This window comes from Sceloporus undulatus, chromosome 1, assembly GCF_019175285.1.
Source record: "Sceloporus undulatus isolate JIND9_A2432 ecotype Alabama chromosome 1, SceUnd_v1.1, whole genome shotgun sequence".
Taxonomy (NCBI): Eukaryota; Metazoa; Chordata; class Lepidosauria; order Squamata; family Phrynosomatidae; genus Sceloporus; species Sceloporus undulatus.
The window spans coordinates 27622159-27644000 of NC_056522.1; the positions used below are offsets into that span (position 1 = coordinate 27622159).

Below are 21842 nucleotides of genomic sequence, written 5' to 3' on the forward strand. Positions count from 1 at the left end.
ATATTTCTTGTAAAATTTTCAGGCTATTATTCAGCTCCTACATGTACACAGAGAGCACTTTGTAGAGGGGCTTTATTAAATCCCATGGACTCTTTCCTTGCTTAGTGGACAATCTGCTGTCCTTATTTCAAGTTGTCATCCTTGCTCACAGCTCAGTGAGCTGTTAGGATGTGACTCAGGGGCTGATAGAAGCAGGTAAGGATCCAAAGGCAATGCCATAGTTTTAAAACAGACTGATATTTTCAAGTTTAAATGTAGGTTCAGGTTAAAGAACCAAGCATGGAGTAAATGATTTTTCTCCCCGCCACCTCAATAAGGCCAGTCACTTCCTTATTGGTTCTGTAGGTCACCAGGGGGGCCCTTTCACACTATACAATTATAATACTGTGAATGTCCTGCCGGACAAGATGAACAACCTGCCAGACGAGAGCCGCCATATTACCACCTTGGACACCTTTAAGAAGGCTATTAAAATGTATCTCTTCCGTCAGGCTTTTCCAGACTAGTGACTTGCCTGCCCGCTCCCCTTCCTCTTCCCCTTACCTTTATTCTTACCCCCAAACCATTGTTTGCGACACCGGAACTCGCACTGACACCATTGTTTTTATCCTTTCTCCCCTTCTAGAAGATTATTCATTTCTCGCCCGAATCTACCCAAAACTTTTTAGTGTATTGGTGTTACAATGTTTTAAAGTTTCTCCCTGTTTAATTTCTTTTTAGGGGTTGTACAATGATTTAATGATTGGGGGGTGGGTTGGGGGTTTAGGGGCTTTTAATTGTATTTTTATATTGTTATTTTATATTCATAGTGCTATAATCCGCTTTGATTCCTTGAGAAAAGCATAATAATAATAATAATAATAATAATAATAATAATAGTGATTCCAATTTAACTTCATTTGCAACATCCTATGGAAACCTGGTTTGTTGTTTAGTATAGTTTAAAGTTAAGCTCTCTGGCTAAAATTCGAAATGCCATTTCCTAAACCAGAAATCCCAGGAATCTGTATGATGTTGCCATGGCAGTTAAAGTGGTATCATCGCAAAAGTCTCCTTTTTTGATTGCGCTGAAAAGCATCCTGGCCATTAAAATGGTTGCGCTGTAATACACAGGTACTAAGCTGTAAGCTTTCCCACTTCCTAAGAATTATGCTAGTGCAGGGAGTAATATATCTGGGCTTTGCCGCCAAAGGTCCTACTTCAAGGCCCCATCACCTTTGTTTAACTCGCCTGAAGTCAGACTTTTCTGTCACAGACACACACCATTTGTTTGTTCCATTTATGACATACAGGTACCTATTTTTCATGCACAACGATCCTTCTGGATAGGCTAGGTTGAAAAGTAATTACTGGTACAGGTTCATATTGTTGTTGTTGATGTTGTTGTGGTTGTGTGCCTCCAAATCATTTTTGACTTATGGTGACTCATAGGGTGGTGGGTTTTTTTTTTTTACATGTTTCTTCAGAGCGGGTTTGCCATTGCTATCCTCAGGCTGAGAGAGTGTGACTTGCTTACGGTCACCCAGCAGGTTTTTATACTCGAGTGGGCAACAGAACCCTGATCTCTAGAGTCGTAGTCCAATGCTCAAACCACTGCACCATTCTTGCTCTTACACTGAGTGGTATATTTGAACCATGCTGTTCTTGTTCAATTCCAAGACTCTGTACTTAGAATCAAAGAGTTGGAAGAGACCACAAAGGACATCCAGTCCTACCTCCTGCCATATAGGAACTCACAGTCAAAATACAACTGACATACAGCCATCTACCTTACAACTGCCAAAGAAGGTTTTAGAGGTTTTATCTTCCTTGAGTCCCTATATTGGAAGAAAGGCAGGCTATAAGTAGATGTAATAATAATAATTATAATGACATTGGTAATGATAATAGAATCATAGAATTGTAGAGTTGGAAGAGACCACAAGGGCCATCCAGTCTAACCCCTGCCGTGCATAATATTCCACTACACTTTAAACCACCACACTGATCCTTCTCAGGCCCAAATGTGATTTTATTCTGTGGGATTGTACAGTCTTTAGGTTGTTTCAAGGTTAAACTGCTTTGGCTTTGAATTACATTGGGCCATTCACTTCCATTCAGACTAGCCTACTTCACAGGGTTGTTGTGAGGATAAAGTGGGGAGGAAGGGAGCCATGTATGCTGCCTTGAGCACATTAGATGAAGGATGGGATACAAAGGTTGCTAACAGAGAAATTAATTACTTGGGACATTTGGCTTGTGGCTGATGCTGAAGTCTGAAGGAGCCGATTTTCCATTTGCTCTCCTTGGTGGATGAGTAGGGAAATTTGAACTGATCTGTGGCTGTCACTGATAAATCCAAAAGAACGATTTGTGGCAAATATTTAGCATGAACCAGCTGCTTCTCTAGAGACAAAAAGCAACATCCCTTGTTATTCCAGGACAGTGGCTGAGGAAGTATGGAACATTTTAATATTTTTCTCTTGGGGATGACAAAAGTTTAGAATACTTGCTTTGTTCTTCAGCTCCTTGACCTGGTTCTGTGTACACACACACACACAGACACACACACACAGACACACAGGTTCCCCTGACTGCTTTTCGCTGTGCCCTGAGCCCCAGTTTGGGGCATTTTGTGTTCCACCCTTTTCTAAATGTAACCTCAGACATCTTATCTGATGTCATGTTTCCTGTGTCAATTGCTGCTGTGGTGAATGGCTCGGAGAACATCCACATGATCGAAGAATGCTCTGAGCCACTCAACATTAAACCTGTCACTTGAAATTGGTCTGAAGCAGTGAGAAAAGGTTAGATAATTGCAGTTAAAGGTGACCTGAAAGGAATGGTAGTTTTATATAGGTATTGGGGGGGGGGGATATATGAACTTCATTTTTGGGCTAAATGGTCTGAAGACCAACGTGAAAGAAAGGAGAACCTGGAAAGTTACTTTTTGGAAAGTACTTCATTACAGTTATGTTTTGGGGCATTCAGTCTAGTTACTATTATAGAAAGTTCTTTAAAAATATACAGTGGGCTCTTGATATCTGCTGGGATCTGGTTCCAGGATTCTCCATAGAAGCCAATATATATGGATGATAAGTCCCATTAAATACAGTGGATAGTAAAGTGGTGACCCTTAAATAAAATGGCAAAATCAAGATTTGGGGTTTTTCTGGATTTTTTAATTTTTTTAACATGTTCAAGCTGTGGATCCTTGAATCCGTGGATACAGAGGGCCAACTCTACTGATATAATAGTCACGGTTGGTATTTTTTTTTTTTTAGTTTGTAAAGTTCTTTTAATGTAAGGCCCCAAACTCTTTAGTTTCCATAGGCTACTGCCTTATAGAAGTCCATCCTGTTCCTTCAGAACCCTAAACCGAATCTTCAATAGAAACATGAAGCACAGAAGAAAAAGTTTTAATTTAGAATTAGTTATGGCTTAGTTATTAAAGTTATTTTGGCATTTGCAACTTTAGAATTAGTTATGGCTTAGTTATTACAGATAATTTGGTACTTGCAAGTAACTTTAGAATTATTATGGTATAGTTATTAGTTAATTTTGTATTTGGGAGTATCTAATTATTTGTAAACAGTTACTTCCAAGCTCAGAAAAACATCGTTTTTTGTGGGGTTTTCAGGCTGTGTGGCCATGTTCTAGAAGAGTTTCTTCCTGACATTTCTCCAGCAACTGTGGATGGCATCTTCAGAGAATGCTTGCCTGGAAAGGAGTTGGGTATGTATATACTGTGTGACCCTGGGAATGCAGGAGTGACTTGCATGTGTATCGTTCTGTTGCTAATGGCAGTCTTCAGGGTGGGAGGGTCTGCAAAAGAGGATCAGTGTCTGCTTGATTAGTGCTCATTGTTTGCTGGAAAACCCCTGACCCTGGGAGATTTCCCAGCAGATAATGAGCACTAATCAAGCAGACACTAATCCTCTTTTGCAGACCCTCCAACCCTGAGGCCTGCCATTAGCAACAGAACGATACACATACAAGTCACTCCTGTCTTCCCAGGGTCACACAGTATATACATACCCAACTCCTTTCCAGAAAAGCATTCTCTGAAGATGCCAGCCACAGATGCTGGCGAAACGTCAGGAAGAAACTCTTCTAGAACATGGCCACATAGTCCAACCCCCCCCCCCCCCCAAAAAAACACAAAAAAACCTATGGATGCCGGCCATGAAAACCTTTAACTTCACATCAGAAAAACATACTTGGTATATTTTGTACCAGGAAAAGAGGATTATAGGGAAATGCCTGTGCATGAGTGTTGTTTCTTTGGTAGTGTACATACATCGTATCCCAGACTTATTCCAAGGACTTGTTTCAGATTGAACACTGACGAGTCCAACTGCTGATAGAACATTTCATCTTGCATGATTATCAGAATCAGTGCGCTATGATTCCATTTTAATTGCCATGGCTATGTCATATTGAATCTTGAGATTTATAATTTGGAGGCACTTGAGTGCTCTGGCAGAGAATTCTAAATATCTCAAGAAACCACAGGTCCCAGAATTTGGCGTAGGTGCAGCAAATCCTTTAGTAGTATTAGAGGTGAGTTAAGCCACTCAATGTTATACATGTCTAGTCCAGGGAGTTCCCTGAAGATGGGAGAAGGTGCAGTAGCAAGATCTTGGTCATTCCAAAATCATAATTTTTGTAGGTTTTTCAGGCTATGAGGCCATATTCTATAAGAGTTTATTCCTGACGTTTTGCCAGCAGAATTATAGAACACGGCCTCATAGCCTGAAACCCCCCCCCAAAAAAAAACTATGGATGCCAGCCGTGAAAGCCGTTGACTTCACATTCCAAAATCAATCATGAGAAACCAGAAGTCATGATAAACAAAGCCAAAAGGAGAAGATAATGTCTGCATCTGCACTGTAGAAATAATCCAGGTTGACACCACTTTAACTGCCATGGCTCAATGCTATGGAATTCTGGTGACTGTAGTTTTGTGAGACATTTCACCTTCTTTTCAGAAAGCTCTGGTGCCACAACAAACTACAAATCCCAGGATTCTATAGCAGTGAGCCATGGCAGTCAGTGGCATCAACCTGGATTAATTCTGCAGGGTGGGTGCAGCCAATGTGACATAAAATTTAAACTAGCCCAAACAAATCCAAGAACACCAAGAGACAAATAGATAAAGGATTGCATACATCCAGAATTCTCCTTAGCTGCTGGGAGATTTATAGCTGCTTGACCTTGAGATGTCAGGTGATTAATTGCTCCATGTTTCTTATTGAAGCTTCTGCAAGAGGCTTTGACTCTAGTGCTGCTGTTTAGTAAACTGCAGGTGTATTTCTTCAGCGTCCATCAGTTATGAGGTGTCGTACCAACTTGCTGAAAGTCATCATCATCTATATCTGCCTCCAGTTGTCCAGATTCTGGAAGGGAGCTGTTATCTGGAGTCACTTGGTCTGATTCTTTTGGGTCAGATTCCACATGGAATGAAACCATTGCAGTTAAAGTTGAATCAAGGTACCATAATTGAGTAGTGTGAAAAACTGGTGATCCCATAGCCATGATTGTGAGCATGCTTGACATCTCCATGTCAAGCACACTCATTTCAGGTATACGCCAGTTTCCCAGAATTCCTCAAATGGAGCATTGCTCCAGGGCACTTAGAAAAATTAAGATGCAAAGCAAAGAAGCTTGCAAGGTAATGATCTGATGTAGGGAAGGTGCAGAAACCAGTGTGGTATAGTGGTGTGAGTGCTGAACTATCATCATCATCATCATCATCATCATCATCATCATCATCCTTTATTTATAAAGCACTGTAAATTTACACAGCGCTGTACATACAATCTTTTAATTAGGCGGTTCCCTGCCCTCAGGCTTACAATCTAAAAAGACACAACACAAAAGGAGAAGGGAGTGGTGGAGGGGAAGGGGATGAGGGCCAGCAGTTCTTCTCTACCTCCGAGGCCTGGACCAAGGCAGATGGACTGGAGGGAGGGCTTGGCTTCTTAATGGATGGGTAAACTTCTTCCAGGGAGGCCTGTTGGAGTTAGCCTGCCTCTCTGGTAGGATAATACATATAAAATACATAGCAATACAGGAAATGATTCAATAAAACAGGCAACAAAAGAACATCAAATAGCAAGTGACAGTTATGCAGTGCCTGGGAACGCTTCTCTGAACAGGATGGTCTTCAACTCCGTTTTGGAGCTGGTTAAAGAAGTGATGGCTCTTGCTCGCGGGGGAAGAAGGTTCCAGGAGTGAGGAGCAGCAAGTGAATAGGGGTGAATCCGGGATGGGGCAGAGGAAATCCTGGCTGGGACAGCAGACCTTGACTACCAGAATGGAGGGCCCTAGTGGGAAGGTGAGGAAAAAGAAGGTCTGATAAGTAAGGAGGGGCCAGCCCATGGAGGGCTTTAAACATCAACAGCAGGAGCTTGTACTGAATGCAGAAAGGGAGTGGGAGCCAGTGAAGGGATGCCAACACAGGAGAGATGTGGTCAGAGCAGTGGGCGGATGTGATAATGCGTGCAGCTGAATGCTGGACAGAGATTAAAGGACGGAGGTGAGAAAGAGGAAGCCCAGTCAGGAGGATGTTACAGTAATCAAGTCGTGAGACCTCTAGGGCAATATTGTATAAGAAGAATCTACAATCCTTGGCTGTGGTCTGGATCTGAGGGATACATGACAGAGAAGAATCAAAGATGAAACCAAGACTATGGGCTTGCTGGACTGGTTGACTAGAAATGTTGTCCACAGAGACAGAAAAGGAGTGTTGAAGGGTGGACTTAGGAGGAAAGACAAGAAGCTCCGTCTTGGACATGTTGAGCTTCAAACGCCAATGGTGCATCCACTGCAAGACAGCCGTGAGAGAAGACGAAACTAGCTGTTCAAGTCTTGGAGAAAGGTCAGGGGTGGAAAGATACAACTGGGTGTCATTGGCATACAGATGGTAGGAAAAACCAAAAGAGCTAATGAGTTTACCTAAGGACAGTGTGTAGAGAGAAAACAGAAGGGGACCCAGAACAGAGCCCTGGGGAACTCCAACAGATAAGGAAACAGAGGATGAAGTCTGACCACCTGTGACCACTGCAAAAGATCTGCCAGACAAATAAGATCTAAAACAGTCGAGAACAGAGTCTGAGAACCCAAGGTCAGAAAGTAGGCAGTGATCAACGGTGTCAAAGGCTGCGGACAAATCAAGAAGGATGAGAACAGAGTAAAGGCCATTAGCCTTGGCCTGTAAGAGGTCATTCGAGATCTTAGTGAGCTGTCTCTGTAGAATGCCGTGGGCGAAAACCAGACTGGAAAGGATCGAGGATGGAGTTGGCTTCAAGAAACTCAAGACAGCAAGAATAAACAACCCGTTCCAAAACTTTAGAAAGAAAGGGAAGAAGAGAAATTGGACGATAGCTAGACAGAGAGGAGGGGTGAAGAGAAGGTTTTTTCAGAATTGGGGAAATGAGAGCATGTTTGAAGTCCGACGGGAAGGAACCTGTAGAGAGAGAGAGAGAGAGAGAGAGATTGAAGATATGGAGAAGAGAGGGCAGAAGAGAAGGAGCTATAGAAATTAGAAGATGAGTAGGAATTGGATGAAGGGGACAGGTTGCAGGTTTGCAAGAGTTCAGAAGTGTAGCGAGTTCATCCAAAGAAGCAGGAGGAAACACAGAAATTTTTTTAGGCGAGGGCGAAAGAAGATTATAAGCAGAAGAAGAATCGGGAGGGACTATCTCAGAGCGAATAGTGGTGATCTTTGAGATGAAGTAATTAGCAAAGTCATTGGGAGAGAATGATGAAGAGAAAGGAGGAGAGGGAGGTTTAAGCAGTGTTGAAGGTGAAGAACAAACGCTGCAGGTGCGTCTCATTGGCAGAGATCAATGTAATAATTCTGTTTTGCCATAGAGAGGGCGCGTGAGAAAGAAGAAAGAATAAATTTGTAATGAATAAAATCAGCCCACTCTTTGGACTTTCTCCAAAGACGTTCGGCCGCTCTAGAGCAGGACCGGAGAAACTTGATGATGGGGATAAGCCAGGGCTGAGGCCTAGTCTTAGAGGAAGAAGTGCGTACAGAGACGGGCAAAGCGGTCAAGAGTCGAGGAAAGAGTGGAGTTAAATAAAGACATTGCTGAGTCAGCAGAATCCCCAAGATTTAGGGAAGAGAGAGATGAATCCAGGGTCTGACCAAGATGGTTAGAGTTAACAGATTGAAGATCACGAAACAAAACTGTGATTTTGGAGGCCAGGATTTGAATCCCTGCTCAACCATGGAGGGCCACTGGGTGACTGTGGGCAAGCCACATTCTCAGCCTTAGAGGAAAGCAAAGGTAACTCCTTTTTGGACAAACCCTGCCAAGAAAACCCCACAATAGGTTTGTTTATTATTGTTGTGGTATGCCTACAAGTAGTTTCTGACTTATGGCAACCCTAAAGCAAACTATCATAAGGTTTAATTGGCAAGATTTGTTCAGAGGAAGTTTGCTATTGCTAACCCTGAGGTTGAGAGTATGTGACTTTCCCAGGGTCACCCAGTGGGTTTCATGGCCGACCTGGGAATCGAACACTGGTTTCCAGTAGGATCACCGTAAGTCAGAAATGACTTGAAGACACACAACAACAAAGGCAGGGTCCACCAGAGGGCACTGTGGTGAGAGACTGCTCACCTCTATGTGATGTGGATCCAAGTTATCTGAAGGGCTATATTTTCTTGCTTTAACTGTCCGGTAATTGGGATTTTGTGAGGAAGGTCCTTCTTTTGATCCTGAAGCACATTAATTGCAAATAAGAGAAAGGGCTTTTCTGGTGGACATTCCCAGTCTTTAGAACTCCTTACCTAGCTAAACACAGGGTAGGCAGATGCCCTCCTTGTTGTCTTTCCATCAGCAGACAAATATCTTTTCATTTAAATAAGCCTTTGACAAGTAAACTCATTTGCTATGTAAGATGCTTGTAACAGGAAGCATCTTTTTTAAAGTAATGTGTTTTTATGTACTGTATTTGTTTTTTTGAAGACTGATTTTTTCCCATGGGGAAGAGGCTTTCAATAATTGGGCTGTGTTGTCTGTATTTCTTTTCCCTTTTCTTTTTAATAGGCATGCTTTTATTTGCTTTTAATTATATTAATAGCGTAATTTTATTTTTGCTTTTGTATGTTGCATATTTTTGGCTATACCGTATCTGTTTTAACTTTTGTTAATTGAATCCCATGTTTGGGGGAAAACTCTGAGATTACTAATCATACTAATTATGAGAGCCAATGTGGCGTAGATGTTTGAGAGTTGGACTATCACTCTGGAGACCAGAATTTGATTCCCTGCTCATCTATGAACCCCACTGGGTGACCTTGGGCAAGTCACACTCAGAGTTAAAGGAAAGCCATTGCAAACCTACTGTGAACAAATCTTGCCAGGAAAACCCCATGATAGGGCTGACATAAGTCAGAAATGACTTGAAGGTACACAACAATAATAACATATAGTAATGATATGCACTGTTTTATTATAAGCTGCCTTGTGTCCTATATATGGGAGAGTGGTGGGGAGTAAATTCAGTAAATGAAGAAATAAAAAAGACTGGAGTCAGCCTTCAGTGACTGGTCAGAAGCACCTTAGTAGCATCCTCCTCCCTTTCCCACCCATCTTCCATTTTCATATTAACCATGGTATGGTGTTATAGCACATCAAAAATAATAACCATGATTAAACTTGAGCCAGGGTTTGCAGACCAGTTTTAGACTTCTGCCAGGTAATTGCTGCTTATGTGGCAGTGGAAAGGGAATGGGAAATCAGTACATGAGACAGGAAGAAGGGACTTTATGGGACTGTGGAAGGCTCACAAATGTTCAAGCACTGATTGTGAAATGTTAGTCCTGGCCTGGGTCAGAGTGACTGGAATGTGGATTCCAGACTGTGCTTTTGCTTGTCCTTCAGCTAAGTAATGAAAAGCTGTTTGAGGATTTTGTTGCTAACCTTGACTTTCACCTTCCTGAAATTCTCCTGAGTCTTTTCAAATGGATTTCCTGTGCTGCATGCTTATTTGAACAAGTGCTGTGATTTTAAACTAGCCCGCTTTCTCTCTCTCTCTTCCCCTCTCCCTCTCCCTCTCCTTCTCTCTCTCTCTCTCACACACACACAATTGCTGGCCCACAGCCAGTAATCTCCCGGTTACTTCAGATCGATATGTGAGTGCCAGGTTCCTCGTTGCCTGAAACTTTTGATTGTGTGCTTCCCTCTTTTCATTTTCTTTCCCAGATTTTTGTGGCCTTTCAGAAATGGTCTGTTGCTTTTATCTATCTTTTCTTTGTTTCCATGGTCTTTTCCCTGTTCAAAATCTCTTTTGCATCATTCTTTTTTTGCATTGTTTTTGGGGAAGTTACAGAGCCTAGCTCTTGGGGGAAAAGAATTTTTTTGGGGGGATGGCATCTCAGAGAATCCCCTAGCCAGTGTAGGGACTGCTGTTATAAGGATTCTGGGTACTGTAGTATGGAATTGAAACTGTTCCAAGCTCTGACCAGTTTATGAGGCATGGCAATGAGAATCACTGATGCAAGAATGGACAAATCCTAATATACTCATGCAGGTCTGGGAAAGGGGTCGTAGCCCCCCCCCCCCCTTTAATGATTTTGTTTTCAGTTTGTCATTTAATTTCCTTCTGACCATTGTTGATGGCCAGATGGAAAATAGGTGAACTAGATCCAGGCCTAGTGCACCTCTTTCCCAGCTTCTCTTCATATTCTAGGTATATGTCTAGAGACTGGAGGAACACTGAGTCTGAAAAACCCATAGTCTCTCGTAATCTGCCTTAATTTCTCTATTTCCTCCATCTTTCCCACATTTATTCTACAGCTGGACCCATGTACAGTTAGTGCTCTGTATCCACAGATTCTTAATCCACTGATTCAACCATCCACAGATTGAAAATATTAAACAATGTATACATTCCAAAAAACAAACCTTGATTTTGCCATTTAACTGTGCCACTGTATTTAATGGGAACTGAGCACCTACAAATTTTGTTATCCATTGGGGGTCCTGGAACCAAACCCCAGCAGATATCAAGAGCACACTGTATTAATAATAATTATTTTCTCATGCAAACAAAGCAATATTCAAAATTCTACAACAAAGACTTTTACTATACAGTATATGAAGTGAGAAATGCCAAATGTCTGACCTGGGTTCGTGAAAGGAAGAGACACTAGGGATCATAATGTAAACATAACTGAGTGCACTAAAGGCCATGCTTGCATCAGTGATTCTCATTGCCATGCCTGCATGAATTGGTCAGAAGAAAACCAGCATGTGTGTTACAGATTATAGCAAAAGCCTTTGATCAGTCATAAAAAAACCATGGTTATTCTTCAAGAAATCGGTGTGCTATAACATTTGAGTGTGCTGATTACCTGTACTCAGGACAAGAGGTTACTGTTAGGTTGGAATATCCAGAACAGGATGGCTTTCAAATGGCGAGGGAGTCAGGCAAGACTGTATTTTATCACCCTATCTGTTTAACATATATACTGAACATATCTTATGTAAAACAGGGTTAGACTTGAAGGAAGGAGTCATGAAAATTGGAGGAAGTTTAAGATGACACTGTACTATTAGCAGAAAATAGTAAAGACTGAGACAATTACTGTAGAAAAAGTCAAGGAAGAAAGTGCAAAGGCAGGTTTACAGTTGACCATTGTCCTGGACTGCAGCCAGCACACACAAACAATGCCAATAAGGATGGCTCAGCAAGGCAATTAGCAAAGCAACTGGAAACAGTCTACAAACCTTGCAAGGAGTGAGAGTTAGAGAGCAAGCCGAAAGCCAAAGCTGAAGTCAGGAAAACAGAGGTCAGAGTAGTCAGTCCAGTCCAATGTCAGGCCAGCCAGAAGGTAGCAAGAGTCCAGTTCGTTCCAAGGTCAAGAGTCAAGGCAACAAGGAGTCAGGATACACGGAGCCAGTGCCAGCAGCAATCACACCAAAGGATCATGCAATAAACTCTGGCACCGAGTTAGCATCTCACAGGTGGTTAATTCGGAGAAATTCTCCTCGGTGCCAGCTGAGGCTTGTTTGCCAATTGTCTCTCAGCAATCCTCCTGGACCTGCGTCTGCCAGCACTCTCAGCCCTGCGTTGCCTAAAGGAGGGAACCTCCAGGCCTGGTTCCTTCCCAGAGTCACCACTAGGCTGCTGTACCACCAGAGGAATCCCATCAGCACTAGGACCTGGCTGAACCTCCTCCTCTGGGGCTGGGAGATCAGGGCTGGGCTCTGGCAGAGCAGGATTAGCACCTGGTGTAGCCTCAATTACCCCTTGCTCTGGAGTAGACCCATCCTCCTCCTTGTCCTCCAAGTCCTGCTCTTGGCTGGCAACCATTAAGAAATCAAAAATAATGACCACTGATGATTTATATCACTTGAAAGTAAATGATGGAGACACTGATATAGTTCAAGGTTTCCCATAACTTATCTCAATCATTAATCAGAATGGAGACCCCAGTCACTAAAGAATGGCCTTCAGTGCACTCAGTTATGTTTACATTATGATCCCTAGTGTCTCTCCCTTTCATGAACTCAGATCAGACATCTGGCATTTCTTACTTGGTCCTAGAGCAAATGGTCCTAGAACAAATCAGGCGTGAACTCTCCATGTGGTCCTTCTTTGGCCCTATTATGAGGAGGCAAGACTCACTGGAAAAGACAATAATGCTTGGTAAGGTAAAAGGCAGTAGAAAACAAGGAAGACTGCATTCCAGATGGATAGATTCAGTCAAGTGAGCCATGACCCTGAGTTTGCAAGACCTAAACAGAGTGGTTGATGACAGGGTGACTTGGAGGTCTCTTATTCATGGCATTGATAGACATCAAAGTCAACATGATGGCAGCTAATAACAAATTAATATAGGTATACCTTAGTGGTATAGTGGTTTGAGTGTTGGACAAGGGCACTTGGAGACCAGGGTTCAAATCCCTGCTCAGCCATGGATACTAACAAGATGACCTGGGGCAAGTCTCATCCTCTGAGGAATGTAATAGCAAGCCTTTATGAACAAATCTTGCCAAGAAAATCCTGTTAATAGGTTTGTTTTAGAGTCAACATAAGATAGAAATGATTTAAGATACACAACAACAGCAACAACACCTTAGTTAATGAAGGAGATGTGTTCACAAGTATTTCTTCTTTAACAGAAAGTATAATGGAAGGGGCAGAAATATTCTGGAAGGAGCAAGGAGATTGGCTCGTAACCTATAAAATAGAACAGTTCAGAAATGTTTCAGGAAACATTTTATTCAAAACTAACAATATGCATTTGTCTAATAAAGCATCCAGATTAGGTAAGCTTATAAAAGGTTAGGTTTACTATTCATGCTCAGTGAGGGATTCTGCAGGCACCTGCACATTACCTTGCCTGCTGTAGGCAGGCACACATGGCCACAGTAGGATTGGATATAGTAGAATCCTGTTAATTCCTGGTCCGAAAAGTATTCTGTTGTTTACTGCAAACATGCTGCTGCAGCCCAGTACCAAAACGCTGTGTTTCTTTAGCCTTCCTTCACCATCTTCCAAATGCTGTTGTTGCTGAAGAGCTTGCAGTTAGACAGAGGGCAAGAAGTAAAGAGATGCTGGGCAGGCATAGAAAAACTTTGTAAAAAGGAGTTTCTTTGTCAGAGGGTTTATTAACTGAGGTATGTTTGTATTAATATTAGCCTGTATTTTCTCCAGGAAACATTTACAAAAGAGCTGAAAAACTGGCCTGCTAGATGCTTTGCTGGACTACAGCTTCCATGACCCCCTTACTAATGGCTATGCTGGTAAGGGCTAATGGGAGCTGCAGTGGAATATCTCCTTGATTTTCTAACATTCCTCAGCCTTGGTTTATAAACTACTTTGTTCAAGGGGCTTTAGTCACAACGGTGAGTTGTGAGAAACGGCATTATAAATGCCATTGAATGAAGTTGTTTGCCTAACAATGTAATTTTGATTTTGCTTCAGATTTTAGCTTTTAGCTCCCCTGATAGTGTGCTGCAAATGTGAATGTGTTTTGCTTTGTTCATAAATATGCATTCTCCTAATTCCTGCCATTTGCTTTGGCAGTTAACGTACCTGATGCTATAATATTTCACATGTAATTTTTATTATTTGCTATGTTGTTCAATGATATGTCAGGCTTGGTATGTCAACAAGCAAAAGAGGAGCTGAGGAATTTGAATTGGTGCAATGTCCCCAGGTCATTTTTAGACCATTGTGTTTAACATATGTGACATGTCTGAGTTAGCTAGTGATTGAATTAAAGTTCATGATTGACATGGAAAGCTTGTTCGTGACAGGGCTGAGGGCCTATAGCGTACATCAACATGTGCAGCGACACAGGAATGTCAACTTTTAACAGCTTTTTAATGGTTTCTGCAAGTCTAATGTATTAGAAATTCATGGTTTTGTTCTCATTCAGGAGCATATGGGCAACAGTGTACCTAGCAATCATCTTTTTTAGCTGTACTGACAGCTAAAATGCATATTTATTATTTCATGGAAATTGTTCTCTTCCATCAATTAAGTCAGAAGGAGAATTCATGGAGGATTCATGTGGTTTAGTGGTTAATTTATTGTTGCTTTTGCATGCCTTCAAGTTACTTCCAATTTGTGGTGACCCTAGGCAAACCTATCTTGGGGTTTTCTTGGCAAGTTTCTTCAGAGGGGATTTGCCATTGCCATTGTCTGAGGTTGAGAGAGTGTGACCTGCCCAGTGTGACCCAGTGGGTTTCATGGCTGAGCAGGGATTTGAACCTTGGTCTCCAGAGTCATAGTCTAACATGCAAACTACAACACCACAGGACTAGAACTTGGGAAGACCTACGTATGTTCAGATTAGTGGTAGCTTGTGGCACCAATGTCAGTGGGCAGTGAATCTGTTCCAGGTTTTAGTCAATATTCAAGGTGCTGAACCTATCTTGGGGATAGGTGAATGGACAAAAAATTTCAGCAGATACTGCCAGTCATGCAGCCAAGTGACAAGCCACATTTGCTGAAATTCCATCTTCTACATCACCATTAAAGGACTAGGAGCCACCACCATTGTTCATTCTGGCAACCTAGGTGTGGTAGTTGCAGTGGAGGTGAGAGGCATGATGAAGATGTGGTAAGGGACAAAGACGTGTGGCAGTGTGACAGGGGCACAAATAGTGGTGTGATGGAACAAGGACTCATAGTGTTGAAGTCCTGGACAGTTTGGTGAACAGGGACTTTGACAACATCTGCCATCCCCACCGCCACCCCTCCAACCCCGAAATCTCCTGATGCCTGGAGTTTAATTGCCATCTCCACAGTAGCTGGAGGAGAAATGGATGGTCTTATTATTATTATTAACCTTTATTTATAAAGCGCTGTAAATTTACACAGCGCTGTACATACAATCTTTTTAATTAGACGGTTCCCTGCCATATAAGGAGAAGGGTAATCCAACACTGATGTAGTTCAAAGTGTATTGGAGTGGCTTGGTCTGGAGCTGCCAAGACCTATGAGTTTTACAAAAGTATTCACTCCAATGGAAATGAAAACCGTCAGGAATTATTTTAGATCAACACATCCACCTGCATTTTTGGATTCTCTGTGGCAATATTGCTATAGAGACAGTACTAGTGAAGCAAGAAAAAAGGAAGAGAAGGTAGGAGACAGGAGAGCATAGTATGGTTGCCAGAGTAAAAACTGGGTAGAGCTGTTGTAACTTTAATAATTGTGCAGAAGAAGAAATGTCAGCAGCTGCTACTTGTTACCTAGCTACAGTATGTGATAAGCAATGTCACTTGAAATTCACTCTTCTGCGCAATCTTCAAAGATATAGGGACTGTCTCCATTTTTCAATCTGGCAGCCCTATAGGATAGAGAGGGAAGGAAGGTATTTTTGCAGTCAAAGTGGTACAGTTTACCTTTTCTGGCATTGCCCCAAGAGGTGGCTGTTTCTTCATAATGGACAGGCCAGCTCTGTATCAAACGTTGATCTATGTAGGCTTGCCAGATTGAAAACTGTAAACAACTCCTTCACTTTTAACAGTTGCATAGAAGAGGAAATTTTATTGGGTGTTACTTGTCATCCAGACAGATAACAAGCAATGCTTGCTGAAATCCCTTTTCTGCATAACCATTAAAAGTACAGGAGCCATCTCAAGTTTTCACTCTGGCAACCCTAATTCTAAGACCTTGGAGCAAAGACTTTTGTGCATGGAATCTGACGGGTTCTCTGTTGCTGTCCTGTGAGAGCACTGGGTCTTCTACTGGACAGATCAATGAAGTGGTTTGGTATAAAACAGCACTGTGTATTCACTGGAGAATTATATAGGTTTATTTTGAATGTCAGGCTCTAGATTAGCACCATCTGTGAAATTCCCATGCTAGTTATTCAAACAGCAAGAGTTCAGGTGCTCAGCCCTCCTTCTCCTAATCCCATTCCTGTATGTAGGTTCTGCCTCCTTTAGGAAATGTCACTAATGCCTGCTTCATTGGAAAATCTGAATCCAAAGCGTTTTCATCACATCACGTGTTTGTTTTCCTGGGGGTTGGAACTGGAAGAGTACTTCATAGGTTGAACTTCTATCAAATTAACATGATTAGATTTGTTGTCATATATCTTTTTGCCTGGTGGAAGGTTTGGCTTTACACTCAGCTCTATGTGTCTGCAGAATTTTTATTCACAGATTCAAGCATCCATGGTTTGAAAACACTTAAAGTATATAAATTCAAAAAAGCAAAGCTTGATTTTGCCATTTAATATGAAGGACGCCAGTTTACTGTGCCTTTGTATTTAATGGGACTTGAGCATCCACTGATTTTGTTATCCCCTGGAGGTCCTGAAACCAAACCCCAGCGGATACCAAGGGTTCACTGTATTTCAAATGAGGAAGATTGCTTTTGGTAATTTGTGCACTAGTGCTATGTGGTGGTTCCATTACAACAGGGGTAGGCAACTGCTGGAACTTGCGGGGATGAATTGACTCTGGGGGGCCATAGAGGCCACATGGCCCACTGTCACCATATCCCTCCCACCCCCTCAAAATGGAGTGGGGAATCGGCCTCCAAACTGTCAAGAATACTATTGCTACTAGCCATTTTGCTATATTGTAAGATCTTTTAGGGCCCTCCTTGTGTATTTTTAGGTCTCTACAGGCCTGAATTGAAGCTCAGAAGCGATCGGACATCTTAGTTTGGTTACTTCCTGTTTTAATGGAAAGGACTTTACAGGCCTAAAGGTGGTGAGAAAAATGCACCCCAAATATGGCAAAATGGCCAATAGCACCCTTGTGCTTTAGGACAGAGGTTTGTTGTTATTAACTGATGTTGTCAGCTTTGATTTATGGTGCCAGATCATCCTATCATCAATAGCCCTGCACAGGTTTTGTAGACTCAGGGCCATGGCTTCCTTGGTTGAATCTATCCATCTGAAATGTGGTCTTCTTAATTTCCTACTGCTTTATACCTTACCAAGCATTATTGTTATTTCTAATGACTCATGGCTTCTCATGATGTGTCCAAAGTATGACAGCCTCAGTTTATTCATCTTGGCTTCTAGGGAGGGTTTCAGGCTTGATTTGCTCTAGTCTAGGGTATCCTCAGACCTCCTCTCCATCATCATATTTCAAATGGTAGATTTCAAATGAGAAGGGGTACAGCTGGTCATTTTGTGGCAGAAGGAGTCCCTCACATAGTGCAGTATAGGGATCCTGGGGTGCATGTGTGGGGTTGAATGAATGAAAACTGGAAATGGCTCCAGTAGAATCATAGAATCATAGAGTTGGAAGAGACCACAAGGGCCATCCAGTCCAATCCCCTGCCATGCAGGAAATCCAAATCAAAGCATCCCCGACAGATGGCCATCCAGCCTCCGTTTGAAGACCTCCAAGGAGGGAGACTCCACTACACTTCAAGGAAGTGTGTTCCACTGTCGAACAGCCCTTACTGTCAGGAAGTTCCTTCTAATGTTGAGGTGGAATCTCTTTTCCTGCAGCTTGCATCCATTGCTCCGGGTCCTAGTCTCTGGAGCAGCAGAAAACAAGCTTGCTCCCTCCTCAATATGACATCCCTTCAAATATTTAAACAGAGCTATCATATCACCTCTTAACCTTCTTTTCCCCAGGCTAAACATCCCCAGCTCCCTAAGGCGTTCCTCATAGGGCTTGGTTTCCAGACCCTTCACCAGTTTAGTCGCCCTCCTTTGCACACGCTCCAGTTTCTCAATGTCCTTTTTGAATTGTGGCACCCAGAACTGGACACAATATTCCAGGTGGGGCCTGAGCAGAGCAGAATATAGTGGCAATATTACTTCCCTTGATCTAGACACTATACTTCTATTGATGCAGCCTAAAATCACATTGGCCTTGTTAGCTGCCGCATCGCACTGTTGACTCATGTTCAACTTGTGGTCTGCTTGGATTCCTAGATCCCTTTCACACGTTGTCTCTTTAAGCCAGGTGTCCCCCATCCTATATCTGTGCATTTCATTTTTCCGCCCTAAGTTCAGTACCTTACATTTCTCCCTGTTGAAGTATATTTTGTTAGCTGTGGCCCAGCTTTCTAGTCTATTCAGGTCGTTTTGAATTTTGATCCTGTCCTCTGGAGTATTAGCTATTCCTCCTAATTTGGTGTCATCTGCAAATTTGATAAGTATTCCCCCAATTTTTTCCTCCAAGTCATTGATAAAGATGTTGAACAGTACTGGGCCCAGGACAGAGCCCTGTGGAACACCACTTGTTACTTCTCTCCAGGATGAAAAGGTGCCATTGTTGAGCACCCTTTGGATTCGTCTGGTCAACCAATTACAAATCCACGTAACAGTTGGCTTGTCTAGCCCACATTTTACAAGCTTGTTTGCAAGAATGTCATGGGGAACCCTGTCAAAGGCCTTACTGAAATCAAGATATACTATATCCACAGCATTCCCTTCATCTACCAAGCTAGTAATTTTATCAAAGAAAGAGATCAGATTTGTCTGGCATGACTTCTTTCTCTGAATCCCATGTTGACTTTTTGTGATTATGGCATTGCTTTCTAGATGTTCACAGACTGTCTGTTTAATTATCTGCTCTAGAATCTTTCCTGGTATAGATGTCAGACTAACTGGCCGATAATTGTTTGGATCCTCTTTCTTCCCCTTTTTGAAGATGGGGACGTTTGCCCTCCTCCAGTCTGCTGGGACTTCTCCTGTTCTCCAGGAGTTCTCAAAGATTATTGCCAATGGCTCCGATATTACATTTGCCAGTTCTTTTAATACCCATGGATGTAGTTCATCTGGTCCTGACGACTTAAATTCATTTAGATTAACAAGGAATTCTTGTACTGTCTTTTTACTTATTTTGTGCTGAAATTCCCCTATTCTGTCCTCTGCTCCTTTATCTTCAGGTTGAGTTCCCTTTGCCTTTTCTGAGAAGACTGAGGCAAAGAAAGTGTTGAATAATTCTGCCTTTTCTCTGTTAGCATTTTGCCATCTTCTCCACGCAGTGGTCCTACCATTTCCTTCTTCTTCCTTTTGCTGTGGACATATCCATAAAAGCCCTTTTTGTTGTTCTTAACCTCTCTAGCAAGCCTGAGTTCATTCTGTGCTTTAGCTTTTCTGACCTTATCTCTACACATGCTAGCTATTTGTTTGAATTCCTCTTTAGTGATTTCCTCATTTTTCCATTTCTTATACATGTTCCGTTTAAAATTTAGCTGAGCTGAAAGTTCCTTGATCATCCATCCTGGGTTCCTGCAACACCTCCCCATTTTCTTTCTCACTGGAACTGTTTTAATTTGTGCCTTCAGTATCTCCCTTTTGAGAAACTTCCATCCATCTTGAACTCCCTTCTCTTTTAGTATTCCTGACCATGGGATCACCCCCAGTATTTCTCTGTTTACTGAAATCCGCTCTCCTAAAGTCTAGAATGTGTGTTTGACTATGCCTGGCTTCTCCTTTCCACTGTATAACAAACCCCAGGAGAACACGGTCACTTCCACCTAAGGATCTCACCACTTGCACCCCATTAACCAAATCATCCTTGTTGGTTAGGATCAGATCTAAAATAGCTGACCCCCTTGTTGCCTCTTCCACCTTTTGGACAATGAAATTGTCTTCGAGGCAAGTGAGAAATTTACTAGACCTTGAGGATTTGGCTGAGTTTGACTTCCAACAAATATCAGGGTAGTTGAAGTCACCCATCACTACTACATCTCTCCTTTCTGAGTGTGTGGTCATCTGTTCTAGAAAGGCATTATCCAATTCCTCTGTCTGACTTGGGGGTCTGTAGTAGACTCCCACCATAACATCCTTGTTGTTTCCCTTCCCTTTAATATTTATCCAGATGCTCTCCACCTGGCTTCCAGGATTGATGTCCTAGATCTCTTCACTGGTGTAAATGTCCCTGACATATAGGGCTATTCCTCCTCCTTTCTTTTTTGGCCTGTTTCTCTTGAAAAGGTTATAGCCTTCTATTTCTACATTCCAATTTTGAGACTCATCCCACCAGGTTTCAGTGAGGCCAATTATATCATATTTGCTTTGTTGTACTAGGATTTCAAGTTCATCTTGCTTATTTCCCATGCTCTGTGCATTAGTGTAGAGACATTTAAGACCATTTGTTCCCTTTACTTGCTGCCTGTGCAAGTTTTTTGCCTCCCACTTTTGGGTCCTTGCACTGTTTGCCTTGTTCCCTCTATGACAGTTTGACTATTTTCTCCAGCCTTTTTGCCTTCCAGAATACTGTCTCCCTCCCCCACATATCTCAGTTTAAAGCCCTCCTGATCAAATTCTTGAGACTATTGGCAAAAACGTTTCTGCCAACTGGCGTGAGATGCAACCCATCCCTTGCCAGAAGTCCTTCCTCATGGAACCGCAGCCCATGGTCCAAGAATCCACACCGTTCTTGGTGGCACCCTCTACGGAGCCAGTTGTTTACATCCGCTATTTTCTTCTCCCTTCCTGGCCCATGCCCTTCGACTGGAAGAGAGGAGATGACAACCTGTTCATCCACCTCTTTCAACTTCCTACTCAAAGCCTCATAATCCCTTATGATATTCTGAAGGCTATGCCTTGCAGTATCATTGGTTCCCACATGAACCAAAAGAAAGGGGTAATGGTCAGTAGGCTTGACAAGTCTTGTCAGCCTCTCTGTCACATCACGGATCTTTGCCCCAGGGAGACAGCACACCTCCCGAGACATTTTGTCAGGCGCACAAACCACTGCTTCAGTGCCTCTCAGCAAGGAGTCCCCCACGGCCACCACTCGCCTCCTCCGAGGCTTAGCAGCGGCCGTTCCCTTTGGTGGAGCTCTCTGGGTCCCCTGCTCTGTCCCTGAGGTCTGTCCCTGCTGCTGTTCCTCATCATCCTTGATAGTAGAGAGAGATTGAAATCGATTCTGTAGCTGTAAGCTTACAGAATGTTCCCTGGTTTCCCTACTTCTGTGTGTGACACTCCTCCAACTATCTACGTCTGTTGTGTGTGCGGTGACCTCCTCCTCCCCAGCAACTTCCTCTGTGTGCTTCCTGTCCAGGACCATCTGGTCTGTTCTGGTCAGGAAAACTTCTTGCTCCCTATGATGCTGAAGTGTAGCGACCTGGGCCTCCAGCTGCTGTACTTTCTCTTCTAAGAGGGCTACCAACTTTCACTTGGGGCAGGTGAAGTTCCCCATATCCCTAGGCAAGAAGACAAACATCCCACAGGTGTTGCAGGTGACTGCAGCAGGGCCTTCAGTGTCTATTATTATTATTATTATTATTATTATTATTATTATTATTATTATTATTATTATCATCCTCCTCCTCCTCCTCCTCCTCCTCCTCCTCCTCCTCCTCCTCCTTTATTTATAAATATTGAGAAGTCTTAAGGAGGCTCTAAAACAAAACTGTGGGTTTCCCCTGCTAAACACCAGTGTAAAGACCCC

The 21842-nt window shown here is 42.6% G+C and overlaps 1 protein-coding gene across 3 annotated transcripts in view; it reads left to right on the forward strand.

The window, feature by feature from the left end:
* Positions 1-21842, forward strand: part of SRBD1 (S1 RNA binding domain 1) — a 257081-nt gene that overhangs the window by 21773 nt on the left and 213466 nt on the right. The gene's annotated exons all lie outside the window — the stretch shown is intronic.